Here is an 11826-nt window from a genome sequence, read left to right on the forward strand (position 1 = left end):
TAAACAAATTAAAATAAACCTATATTTTTCACCTTGGACAAAGCTCAAGTCCAAGTGGATCAAGAATCTCAACATAAAACCAGATACACTGAATTTAATAGAAGAGAAAATGGGAAAGAGCCTTGGACTTATTGCCACAGGGGGAAATTTCATAAACGGAACTCCAATGGCTCATGCTCTAAGATCAAGAATTAATAAATGGGATCTCATGAAACTGGAAAATCTCTGTAAGACAAAGGACATAGTCAATAAGACAAATTGGCAACCTACAGATTTGGAAAAAAAATCTTCAGTAACCCCACATCCGAGAGAGCATCATTATAAAATATATAAATAACTCAAGAAGTTAATCACCAAAAGCTAACAACCCAATCAAAAATGGAGTAATCTGGAATGGCTGAGAAGCACCTAAGGAAATATTCAAAGTCTTTGGTGATCAAAGAAATGCAAATCAAGATGACCCTGAGTATGGCAGTCTCTAGATGGTCCATCCTTTTGTCTTAGCTTCAAACTTTGTCTCTGTAACTCCTTCCATGGGTGATTGTTTCCAATTCTAAGAAGGGGAAAAGTGTCCACACTTTGGTCTTCGTTCTTCTTCAGTTTCATGTGTTTTGCAAATTGTATCTTATATCTCAGGTATACTAAGTTTCTGGTCTAATATCCACTTATCAGTGAGTATATATCATTTGAGTTCTTTTGTGATTGTGTTACCTCACTCAGGATGATGCCCTCCAGGTCCATCCATTTGCCTAGGAATTTCATAAATTCATTCTTTTTTATAGCTGAGTAGTACTCCATTGTGTAAATGTACCACATTTTTTTGTATCCATTCCTCTGTTGAGGGGCATCTGGGTTACCATCTAGAGACTGCCATTTTCAGGGATTCATCCCATAATTAGCCTCCAAACGATGACACCATCGCATACACTAGCAAGCGTTGGCTGAAAGGACCCTGATATAGCTGTCTCTTGTGAGACTAGGCCGGGGCCTAGCAAAAACATAAGTGGATGCTCACAGTCAGCTATTGGATGGAGCACAGGGCCCCCAATGGAGGAGCTAGAGAAAATATCCAAGGGGCTAAAGAGATCTGCAACCCTGTAGGTACAACAACATTATGAACTAACCAGTACCCCGGAGCTCTTGACTCTAGCTGCATACGTATCAAAAGATGGCCTAGTCGGCCATCGCTGGAAAAGAGGCCCATTGGACACGCAAACTTTATATGCCTCAGTACAGGGGAATGCCAGGGCTAAAAAATGGGAATGGGTGGGTAGGGAAGTGGGGGAGAGGGTATGGGGGACTTTTGGGATAGCATTCTAAATGTAGTTGAGGAAAATACGTAATAATAAATATATATATAAAGATGACCCTGAGATTCCACGTTACACCAATCAGAATGGCTAAGATCAAACCTCAGGTGACAACATTTGTTGGAGAGGATGTGCAGAAAGAGTAACACTCCTCCATTGCTGGTGGGATTGAAAACTGGTACAACCACTCTGGAAATCAATCTGGATGTTTCTCGAAAAATTGGAAATAGACTTACCTGAAGACCCAGCTATACCACTCTTGGGAATGTACCCAATAGATGTCCCACCATGCTATAGAGGCATGTGTTCCCCTATGTTTGTAGCAGCCTTATTTGTGATAACCAGAAGCTGGAAACAACCGAGATGCCTCACAAGAGAAGAATGGATACAGAAAATGTGGTTCATTTACATAATGGAATACTACTCAGCTATTAAGAACAAAGGGGAACTCAGAGTAGCCTCTAGAAAGTCCCAAATGGCAGGGAAGCAACACATTCTGAGGACGCAATGGGGATGCCATTAGCTGAAATGCCCAACAAAGGGTAGATACAATCTTTAGAGACCATTTCCAGTGGTTAGGCATTGTTCCCAGAAGGGGACCAACCACCCATCTCAAAAATATTAATCCAGAATTGCTCCTGTCTAAAAGAAATGGAGGGAGAAAGAGTAGAGCAAAGCCTGAAGGAAAGGCCAAGCAGAGACTGCCCCACCTAGAGATCCATCCCATTTGCAGACACCAAACCCAGACCCTATTGATGATGCCAAGAAGCATTTGCTTACAGGAGCCTGGTGTGATTGTCTCCTGAGAGGCTTTGCCAGAGCCTGACGATTATACAGAAGGACACTTGCAGACAATCATAAGACTAAGCACACTGGGACCCCAATGGTGGAGTTAGGGGAAAACTGGAGGAGCTGAAGGGTTTGGAAGCCCACAGAAAGAACAATCATAGCATCCAAACACACCCCTGCCCCAGAGCTCATAGGGACTAAACCATCAACAAAAGAGAGGAGAGAGGAAGGCTACCATGAATGCATGAAGAGAGAGGGAGGAGAGAAGAGGGAAGAGAGTAAGAGGATAAAGGTTAATAGATGAGAGGGTAAGAGAGCATACCTGTTGCCAGGTAACTGTGGGGCAGAGCCTAGAAAGAATGTTGACAATTAGGAGCTATGATTAGGGATCAGTTCTATTATGGAGCCACCATTGGTTCCCGGGATTCACTTCAGATAGTTAGGCTTGCATAGCAAGCATGTTTACCAGGTGAACCATCTTAGAAGCACTCTTATGAAGAGTAAATTATTTCCAGTTTACAAAGATTTATTATAATAGTGAGCATATGAGTTCACTATCTATTACTACTTATCTATAGTGTTTTTATCATCACTTTTAGAGGTTTGTGTATGTGTATAGTCTTCATTTTGTTAACATTAGGATTCATCATTTCTATGAAAAGATAAATCTCACACGTGCTATTGTCTCGCCAGCAAGAACACACGCGTGAGAAACCGGATCCTTCTGCAGCAATTTTATTACACCAGTTTCAACATGAAGAGGAAGACCCCAAGCACCAAAAAGGCGCCGCCTATATACACCTTAGTGTGGCATGTCCACACCCGATTGGCTGCTCTCCCAGAGCCTCACCACCACGCCCCGGGATGGGCAGTGACTTGGCACAAATTTACTCTTGCACCTGCGCACATTACTTGTTTACCAGTTAGGCACAGTGGAGGCTCATGATGGCAATTGCTCACGGCTTTCCACAGATAAATGACTTAGTATTATTTTTCTTACTTGATAACTTCATATCTATACTCTTTTCTACAAAAAAACTTTACATTCTATTATTTTACTTTGTAGCCTACATATTATGCTTCTAAAATTTTAGTTGTTCAAATGCAGTATTCAGTATTTAAAAAACAAGAATATTAATTTAATTTTGTTTCAGGCCTGAAATTCATGAGACATGAATAGTCACTGATGCATGTTCTTTTATTTGTTTAATATGTTGTTTGTATTATCTCTCACAACCATGCGTTATTTGTAATGATTCACTGGTAAATAAGTGAATCACCTTACAGCATGATATTTCACTGTGAAATCTGACTTTTTTTTATTTATTGCCCTATAGCCAAACCAAAATATTTTTGGCTTAATTCCATATAGAGTCAAAATATGTCAGTCCCTGATTTGCTTGCTAGAACTACTAGAAATTCTTGTTACTTTTTGGCTTCATACAAACTTTTGTCCAAAAATAATTAACATAAAATGAGGAAAGGGGACATAGTGAACTGGATATGCTGCTCATTTGGCCTCACATGCATAAATCAGGCACAGTAGGACAGAACTGTTATTTCTACCTCTTCAAGAGAAAGAAGCCAAATAATCTATAATTAAAAGTAATTCACAAATAAATTGTGAGTTTGAGGGCAACATGGGATGTATTGACTCAACTGTCTCAAAGGAGGCAGTGGAATATTCTAAATAAATATGTCATATGCTTACTGCATGAAGCTATAGCTGTTCTGCATAATATATATATATATATATATATATATATATATATATATATATATGTGTGTGTGTGTGTGTGTGTGTGTGTGTGTGTGTGTGTGTATTCAAATGAATATATACATATATACATATACAGATTCTTCACATAAACTGCCTTGTTATAGAATGGAACTTGCTTTTACAGATGAGTCAACTACAGTAGCCTTGGACATCCACAGTTTTACTTTATATTAATTAATTAACATACCCAGATCAACTTTTGTGAAAGAACGGAATGTAAGTAAACACCTGAAGGAAAAATAGAATTGCATGTGATGTAGAACTTCACATGGAAAAAGTATAATCTTCTAAGTGAACAAGTCAGAACTTTCAGAACTATGTATGTATGTTTAAACTATCAAGACTGTCATACTTTGGTCTCCCAAATCTTAACTGAAAACCAAAACTGTCGAGATTAGTCAGAAGTCTTTAATCACAAAATTTTTAAAAATTACAAAGCTAAAGCTTCATTTCTTTGCAAAGTTTCATTTCAGTATTAATCGATGTTTACACTATGACACATCTAAAGTAATAATTGTCTTCCTTAATTATTATTCCATCACTATTGTTTGATAAATGTTTCAGTTTTATTCAAGGAATTGGTTTTCAGAGGCATATATATATATATATATATATATATATAAAGGCAGTTTTTTCTAAAATTGTAAGTTTGGGATTTTCTGTAACTTTTAAATAGATAGTGATTTATAAATCATAGAGTCATCTAGAACCATGCTGGGCAATATCTTCAAAGTCTCAAAAATGAAATGAATTTTCTCGGGGAAATCTGTTTGGATAAAATGAATACAAGAGAGCTACTATCCTTAATACACATCAACTTATTTATGGTTATTCATCATGATTGCAAAATAAAACTTCAAATCATTTTCTGTTTATGTGATTTAGGAACAAAATGTAATAGACAACAATAAGGGGGTAATAGTGTGGGAATATTGATGGTTTTACCTTGTGAGAATGAAAATGAAATGTTCAGTCAGTGATTACATGGCTTGAAAGCAAATAGTTGGCATCTTCCCTGTGTTAGAATAAAAGACAAAAGAAAGAGAAATGGTTGATAGAAAAGAAAGACACCAATTCTGTGTTTGTGCTGTTACTTAAAATGCAGTCCTCAGAACAGTGCTAGGCATTTTCTCAGAGTACACACTTTTATTATGTCAGATATGTCTTTATCATTGTTATTGAGTGAGTTTAGTCTAGAATAAACTTCAGTGAGACCTCATCATACAAGAATTTGGATTTAAATAGGATATGTTTAAGTAAAATATATTTTGTGAAGCATTTATTCAGACTCAAGACAAAGAGACCCAGATATAAAGGTCTACATCTCATGGTAGGGTATTCAGAGGACAACAAAGCAACAAGCAGAACAGGTCAAGAAAGCAATAATGAATCAGGTGAAAGAAGTTTCCATTTGTGGATGCAACCTTATCACATTTTCCTCTTGTGATAAATTTTCTTTTTTATTAATTATTTTATTTATGTACATGCCAAATGTTGTCCCCCTCCCCAGTCTCCCCTTACAGAGTACTTCTACCCATTTCAACCCCCCCCCTTTATCTCTGATAGTCCCCATCCATCCGTGTGATATGTCTCCATACTGGGGCACCAAATTTCTATTTAATTAGAGGCATCCTATCCTACTGAGTCCAGACAAGGCAGTCCTCTGCTACAAACGTGTTAGGTGCCACAGACCAGCCCATGTATACTCTATGGTTGGTGGTTTAGTCTTCGGGAGCTCCCAGAGTTCCAGTTTAGTTGACAGTGTTAGTCTTCCTATGGGATTGCCATCCCTTTCACCTCCTTCAATCCTTCCCCTAACTCTTCCATAGAGTTCCTAACCTCAGTCCAATGCTTGACTCTGAATATCTGTATCTGTCTCAGTCATTTGCTGATAGAGCCTCTCAGCAAGCAACCATACTAGGCTCGTATCCCCAAGAGCAACATAACATCAGTGTTGGTGTTTGGTTCCTGCCCATCGGATGGATAACGAGTTGGGCCATTCCCTGGTCGGCCTTCTCTGCTCTATTTTGTTCTTCGTTTCTTTTAGACAAGAACAAATTGGGGTCGGAAATTATGACCGCATGTTGGTGCTCCCATCCCTCTACTGGGGTGGTGGTTTCTTCAGGCTCCATATTCCCACTGCTGGGAATTTCATCTCAGGTCACCCACATTGAATCCTGGGAGCCTCCATCATCCCAGGTCCACTGGACTTGTTAGACCTTCCCCTTACCCCTTGACCCTGGCAACTGCATTGTTCCATTTATTCTTCTGGTGCTTTGGGATTCTGCAAGTCTCCACCATCCCTTATTATGTCCCCCTTTTCTCCTACCACTACTATCTTCTATCCTCTTCCCTCCCTCCCTCTGCTTCCCATGATTATGTTGATAACTTTCAGTGACATTGACTTTCAATTTCAAAATTGCCCATGGATTAGCTTGAGGTAAGGTGTTATGATCTCAGATGTTTGAAAGAAAACCTATAAATAGAAAAGATCAAGCACACTTAAATATTTTAAAAATGTAGACATATAACACTTTATTAATGTTTAAAATTCAATCATTCTACATGAGTCAGGGTTCACTAGAGTTATAGAAATTATGGACTGTCTTTTCAAGGGAATTTATTGTACAGACTTATAGCCTACAGTCTAACTAATCCAACAATGGGCAGCTGTGAATGGGAAGTACAAGAAATTTGTAGTTGTTTATACCATGAGGCTAGTTGTTTCTAAGATCTGGTTCAGAAGCCTGTGTCTTCCAGCCTGAAGATCTGCATCACAGGAGTGCAGTGGATTATTTCTAGATTGTAGTTCATTCCAGATGTAGTCAAGTTGACAACCAAGATCAGCCATCACACATTCTAACAAATTTACTTTAGGCAACATTTTTTTCCCCAAAAAGGAATTAGGAAGACTGTGAAAAGTAGGAAAGTCATGTTAGATGATCTTGGATGCATTTAGATAACTAAAAGCAACTATGGAGATGGAGATGCTTAGAGTCATGTTGTCCATGAAACTGAAATTGACAGACCTTAGCCTCTAAATATTGACTCTCCTTCTGTCTTTTCATCTACCTGTATATGAACACAACCTACCCTGTTTTCTACTGTTCTCTCTTTGTGGCTATGTTGGCAGGAAATATTTTAATCTTTCTTAACTGTGAGTAGAGGAAGGTAGTAGTATATCTGATTTTTTAATGTTCATTAAATAAAATAATTTCAAACATCATTTATATTTGAACAATGAAAATTTGCACACATATACACACACTTGAAGCAGTGATGATATCTGTGACTGACTCATGAAAACATTTATTTTTACATCTTTCATATTCAATGAAAGTTTCTTTAACTTATATCTTCATTTCAGTATTTATGTGGGGGGTATTGTGTAGGTGTGTGTGTGTGTGTGTGAGGGTGAGTGTGAGAGAATGCCATAAATGTGAACATTAGAGAGAGAAGCTATTTCCTACTGTTTCTCTCCATCCATATTCACGTGGCTTGTCAGGATGGTACTCAGAAAATCAAGCCTCTCATTGTACACTGACATATTCAAGCTTAGGTATCTTTACTTATTGAGCTATCTTGCTGGTTCCAATATTTATCACTTTTAACAGAAATTATATTAAGATATTTAAACTGTTCATTTCATTTAAATATTAACCAAATAATTATTTTCTTGTAGTTATGAGTTTATTTTTGGGAATAACTGAAGTAATTTTTAATAATGTCATTTCACTGATTTACAAGACAAAATGTAGCCTTCTTTATGAAAGGCATATTAAATAAATATAAAACTAAATAAATATACATCTAATATAAATTTTTCAAAAATTAAATTATGTACATATAAATAAGTCATAATTAAGCAAATAATAATTGTATAAACATATTTAAATTAGCATAGGGTATGTTTCTTAATGAATTTTGTAATATAAATATTTAATTGTAGTGAAATTGAATGGCTTAGAGACTTTTAATTAGGTCATGGAATTATTCAACCATCAACCCCTAGGCAATCAAATCTCAAAAATATGTAAGATGTAAAATATACCGAAAAACATATAAATGTGGCATACTGCTGGACTTGATTTGACAAAATAAATAAAATGATGTGAAGACAAAGTTTTCTATGATGGCATCTGTAGTGGCTATTCCTGGTTGTCAACTTGACTATATTTGGAATGAACTACAATCCAGAATCTGAAAGCTCACCAATGATCCTAATCTGGAGGCTGGGAGATAAAAATTTCCGACCTGGATCTTGGTATAGAGATCTTGAGGCATAGTGGCTATGAATTCCAGAAGATTAAGACAGGGAGATCTCTGAGATCAAGGTAATCTGGGATTAAAGGTGTGGTGGCCCTCACCTTTAATCTGGGCCACACCTTCTGTTGGAGACCTACGTAAGGACATTAGAAGAAGGAAGGCTCTCTCACTCTCCTTTGCCTTTTTGCCATTTGGGACTGAGCAACTGCTAGATCCTTGGACTTCCTTTCACAGCTGCTGCTGACCATTGTTGGGAGTTGGACTGCAGACTGTAAATTATCAACAAGTCCCTTTATTATACAGAGGGAGAGAGTACTGGGAGAAACAACTGGAATGGTGGAAGACTACCCACATAAATTCTGTGATTCTAGAGAACCATGATTAATACAGCATCTCTATGAGGATTCATCTAACTTTCAGATACTTCCCATTGATGTAAGCACATAAACTCACACTCTTGACTTCACAAAGGAAACCAAACCAAGCCAAACCAACCAACCAACCAACCAACCAACCAACCAAACAAACAAACAAACAAAAAATAATTTTAGGACAAGCTAGTGTAAATCAGAGGTAGTGTTTATTAAAAGAAATTTTAATGTAGGTTTTAAGAAGAGGGGTTTATAAGAGAGAAGAATAAGGAAAGAGCAATATGAACCTAAAAGCATGATGGTGGGCTTCTAAAGAGGAAGCCACAATTCACCGTCTTAGGCTATATAGACTGGTTTGTGTGGCTTCTGCAGTTCTATGAGTATATTCTATGTTCTACGAAGGGGGAATGGTGATTGGCACAGGAGGAACCAAATGTAGGGAGAACAGAGGGAGAGAGTAATGGGAGAGACAACTGGAATGGTGGAAGACTATCTCTTGGATGAGCTAGAAACCAAGTGCAATGGAAAACTCTTAGGAATCTATAAGAGTTACTCTTTCTAAGACTCCTAACAATGGGGAATATAGAACATGAACAGGACATATCCTGTAACCAGGCAAGACTTCCAGTGGAAGGATTGGGACACCAACCAGGCCACAAAACTTGTGACCAACAATTTGTTCTGCCTATAAAATGCACAGGGAAAATGATAGGGAGGAAATTGCCAGAGTGGCCAACCACTGACTGGTCCAGCACAACACTAGTGCTATGAGAAGGAGCCTATCCCTGACACAGTTAATGATATTCTCCCCTACTTCCAGACAGAAGCCTAGGATAACTGTCATCAGTGAGACTTCACCAGCAACGGATGGAAACAGTTGCAGAGACTGACAGCCAAACATTAGGCAGAGACTGGGGAATCCCATGGAAGAAGGGAAAGATTGTAGGATGGAGAGGGGTCAAGACAGTACAAGAATACCCATAGAATCAACTAATCTGTGCCCATAGAAACAGATACTGATCCACTAACCAGAAGTGTGAAGGGGACGTGACCTTGCCCTCTGAATATATGTAACAGTTTTGCAGCTGTGTCTTCATATGGGACTCCTATCAGTGAGAGTAGTGACTGTCTCTGACTCTGTTGCCTTAATAGGCAAAGGCATGCTTAGTCTTATGGTAACTTGATATGTCAGGCTAATTGCTATCCATGGTGGCTTCCTATTTTTCTGAAAAGAAACAGAGGAAGGAGGGTCAAGGATGGAGAGCAGACTGGGAGAAGAGGAAAAAGGCAAAACTGCATACACCATGTAAAGTAAATAACTAAATTAATTAATTTAAAAATATTTCCGCTAACAAAGTAAAGGTTGAAGTTACAAGGATTGTTCAGGGAGTGATACAAGGAAAAGTTGGAATTTATTTTTGAGATTCCTAGAAAACTTCTGGGAAATGAGAAAGGCCACACTTGAAGGTCATATTGGTGCAGACACAGTCTTAACATTCCCCATATTAGGAAATATTACCACTGTCTTAGTACTTGACAGAGCATGTCCTGTTAGTGGTGCTAGGATCTTTCTCTCTTCCTTGGCGAAATTTTCAGTGTGGAGCTGCATTCACTTGCAGTGTCCCAGTAATTTTTCATGTCTTTCTGTTCTGCTATGTAAGATCTTCATTATTGATCATCACGTTTGTCATTCTAAGGGCATTTGGAAAATAAAATAATCGGTGTTATGGTTGCTATAATTTTGCTATTATCAATTGTCTTGTTTTCCATGAAATAGCCTACATCAATACTATTGATATTTTGATGTTTTTCCATGTCACAAGGATTAAAGTTAACTTCATTTTAAAATTAGCTAAACAAATATCTGTGTAATTTACTAATAGAGACAAATTAGACTATTTAGGACATTTTCTTATATGACTCCTGAGAGTGAGGAGGAGTGAGTCTCTGATTTTTGTGTATATTCTTGAGATATTTTTCTTCCTGTTTGTTTGCACTGTCTGGCCTCAAAGTGAAATTTTTATTTTATCTTAGAGGTTATCTTGTCATGGGAGGTGGTTTTCTAATAGAAGCTTGTTTTTCTGTTTTTTTTTTTTCCAGCAGAGTTTCTTTATGCAGCCTCCCCTGATCTGGGTCTCACTCTTTATCTATATACTAGGCTGGTCTCCAACTCAGAGATCTGCCTGCCCTGCCTCTAATGGGATTCAAGATGAATACCACAATCACCAGGCTCTAAAACAAAAACAAAAACAAACAACAAACAACAAAAACAACAACAAAAAACTATTTTCAGTAAACAAAAATAATCCAAAAGCAAAATAAAACAAAGAGTCTAAATAGGAACTGGTTGAAGCTAGAAAGAGCTGAATTGAGAGGCCAAGATTTGGGTAATAACCCTCAGATTGGGCATCTAATGCCGAGTACAGCTTTCTTGACTCAGGTTGAGATTGCCCCATGTAGGTTCACTGAATATTAGCAGTGTTGATGCTTTCTAATTAACAACACCCAAAAATTTCTCTAAACTCCCCACAGTAGAACATTATAATATCAACACTGATTATTTATAAATAGAACATTATTTTGATAAATGATTACACAATCAGAAAAGAGAATTTCTTTGATAATGGAAATGTCTCCTTTACTTTTCAGATTACTATTGGAAACCATAATACACATATTTTTCTTTTGCTTGGCCAAGCTGTTGTTTATTAGCTTTATTAAATAAGTAGCCTGTTGTTTTAAGGAAGAAATAGAATTTTCACTCGTGGTTTCAAAATCTGTGAAGTTGATTTTGAATCTTTTTTAATTGATGACCAACTGTCATCAGTTAGTTCTATTCGTTCTCTTTCATATGAAGGGCATACAGTTTTGTTTTTAAACTTTGCTCTTTTGTTATCTTATTTCCATTTGTGACTTAGCAAAGGATGATGTATTAATGTTTGCTGCATCACATTATCACTCTTAACTTATCAGCATTAGCCAGGGATCCATTTTCTTTTTCATCATGATAAGAAATGTATTGCTTGATAAGAAAATATATCCCAGCCAAGCAGTTTGAAGTATTGTGTTTTCTCATTTGTATTCTCTGTAGGCATTGCTTCCAAGGGAAGAAAATTTGTCTTGTGTTGGCACACTGTTATTCTGCTCATTACCCTGCTCTCATTATGTCTTCATCTTTGCAGGGCATGGTTTCTGTGCACAGTATGTCATGCTGCTCTTAGCAGTGAGAGGCTGCCACTGACATTACAAGAATGTGTGTCCTACTAGGTAGACAAGAAATCTTATACAAAATGGAGTGACAATTTAATAG

This window comes from Mus musculus, chromosome 13 (assembly GCF_000001635.26).
Source record: "Mus musculus strain C57BL/6J chromosome 13, GRCm38.p6 C57BL/6J".
Lineage (NCBI taxonomy): Eukaryota > Metazoa > Chordata > Mammalia > Rodentia > Muridae > Mus > Mus musculus.